Genomic DNA, 2,822 nt, shown 5'->3' on the forward strand with positions numbered 1-2,822 from the left:
AATACTATTATTTTTTAATTAAATTTGGATTAAATTATCATATAGTTTTTTTTTCCTTGGAAAAAAATTGTACTTCTATTCATAAATGAAAGAAAAAACACTTTGCATATTCACACTAGCTTGTGCATTCACCAGGATGTTGCCTAGATCCTATAGTAGCATACATCACAACAAAATAAAAAAGTAATATCTAAATGTTTCTTACATTTTCTATACTTTAGAACAAGGTAATAGAGTATAACCTAATGTATTACATTCAATCAATAAACACTAATAGTAGTCACAATAAGAAACATAATATATACAAACAAAAATTGTTGTAAGGTAGCCAAAGCATAAGTTTGTGAACTGTTAAGATCAAACATTAAGTAGGATCAACAAGAAAAGGCTCATCCATAAATGTTCTGTGATAAAATTAGAAATGTCCCGAGTCCACAATTTCAATTATAAGACCCCACCCCACATTTACCCACTTTTACCAGCTCTCTAGGGTAAACATGAGATGAGAGTTACTATGACATGACCCAACATTCAAGTTCCAGTTATGGAATTGGTTTCTAAAACAAGAAACATAGCATAACTTCCTATGAGCACCACATCATCCATATACTATACAACACCTATTGATGACCTTGTCGTGTGTTGGAATTAACTTTTTCCTGACCCTACATCCTAGCTGCACACATGCGAAGATGTGCATGAGATTGGAAAGCTCCAACTACACACACATGCCCTCCTCCATGTGGTTGCAACCGAGATATCTTAGTTCAGAAGGTGTCATTGGCAACCCAATTCCAGACTTTAGGGCTAGTCTTCAGGCCAACTGCCTAGATCTGCCCAAAACCTTCCAAAAATCTATCAAAATGGTCTATGTGTTTTTATACTAAATTCCAGGCTCTACTTGTACTCCAAACTTGGAAAATACATGATGATAATTTTTGCAAACATTTGGTAAACATAGCACCTACAAGTCATGAATGCATATTTGCATAATAACTCATTAAATTCATCAGAGAATCATTCGAAAGGCTTACTTCCATAGACTCTTGCTAGCTGCATCAAACACATATTAGCTCATGGATTCAAATATATGACCAAGATCCCGTAAAACCATGGAATAGATCCATAACAAGAGCACATCATATAATGAGAAATATACCATGCATGTAACCAACATTTAACTAGAATAGAACCATGAAAAACCAGTCATAAAATCGTACATAAAAATTAGAACTTGTGCTCATTAATCTCAATAAGAATCGAGATATAATAACATATGCAATTTCCAACCAAGTCAGGGACTTCCACGTACCACTCGACCATAGATTGGGTTGAGCATAATATTTCTTTCAACCAATCAACCTCGTGCCATATTCTAAGCACGAATGTGGGATCAGATGGGATAAACCAAAACAGAACCAACCAGGGCTTCTAGAGGCTAAACCACCTCAATTGCAGTTATTTCACCTAAACCTGTATAGAATCACCAAAACCAAACAATATTTTGTGCCTCAGGATTTTTTCACCATACCTAGAGGAATTTTCATGTCTCCACCCACCTATCAAGAGTTTCAGGAGAAATTCCATCTCCACCGTCAACCCTTGCAAATTTTCCTGAGACCACCTCAACCATGATCCAAAATTTATCGACCATCCAAAGATTAACCAAAAGAAAGAACCCACTACATCATGGCTATCTAGGAAATGGAAAGGCAAGATTGAAACGACTCTCAATCCAGGAAAATCCCATTCCAATGACAACAAAGTAACCAAATAACCAAATTCATGTACCATGCATTCAAATCCTAGCATGCTAAATCACACATGCACATTGTTACCTGCAAATCCACAACTATTTCATGTCCTTGTTGTTTTCCAAACTTCCTCTTGCACTCCATTGCTTTTCTTGCTTGCTTGTGTTGAAGAAAGGGTAACTAGGTTCGATATTCATAAAGACATTGTAATTATGATTTTTGTAAACAAGAAAATGAACTTATTATTATGCTTGCTTCATGGGTTTCATGAGCAAGAATTATTATGTATATATGGCTCTCATTGAGAGCCTTAGGATTTATCTTTAAATGTTAAAGATTTAATTTCATGAAGAACCCTTCTTGGGCATGTATCAAATGTATTCGAGTCATAAAAAATGTAAGGAAGCCCTCCAAAATGACAAGCACAATCCTCTTCATCATGTCGGCCTACAAATCAAATTAAAAGCAATCATAAGGAGACAAATCGGTTCACTCTTTCAAGTCGGCTAAATATGGAGGAAAAACTACTATATATACCTAGTTAGGGTTAGTGCAAAAGTGTAGGAAAAAAAATTGGATTCCTCTGTAATTTCAGAGGGTATAGTGGGGTACAAGATCTCGAATACTTCTATAATCCTAGTGGTGATGATAGTAAGTAATTAAAGTGTCTCATCCTTGGTGGTATAAATATCAGCGCACAGTAATTATAGTCTCCATAAATTACAATCTCCTCCTCGGTGGTAGATTGATGATGTTGATCTCGGTGAATGAAGAAATCACAGTCATAGTTTCGGTGATGAAGATGATCTCAGGGATCCCACTGTAGCATACACAGTCTTGACATAATTATGATGAGAAGCATTCCAGTGATCCCATAGTAATTCACTCTGTCTCATAAACACAGTCATGACCTTGGCATAATGATATCAGTCATAATGAAGATGTAGTTTCAAGGTCATGATCCTAATAACGATCGTGGTGGTGTAGCAATTATGAAACCATGATATTAGTGCAACAAAGTGTAGCTATGATGAGACAGTCATGATCTCGTTGGATCTAAGCACAACT

This window comes from Pinus tabuliformis, chromosome 6 (assembly GCF_031772625.1).
Source record: "Pinus tabuliformis cultivar Carrire ecotype Pingquan chromosome 6, CPIR1, whole genome shotgun sequence".
Lineage (NCBI taxonomy): Eukaryota > Viridiplantae > Streptophyta > Pinopsida > Pinales > Pinaceae > Pinus > Pinus tabuliformis.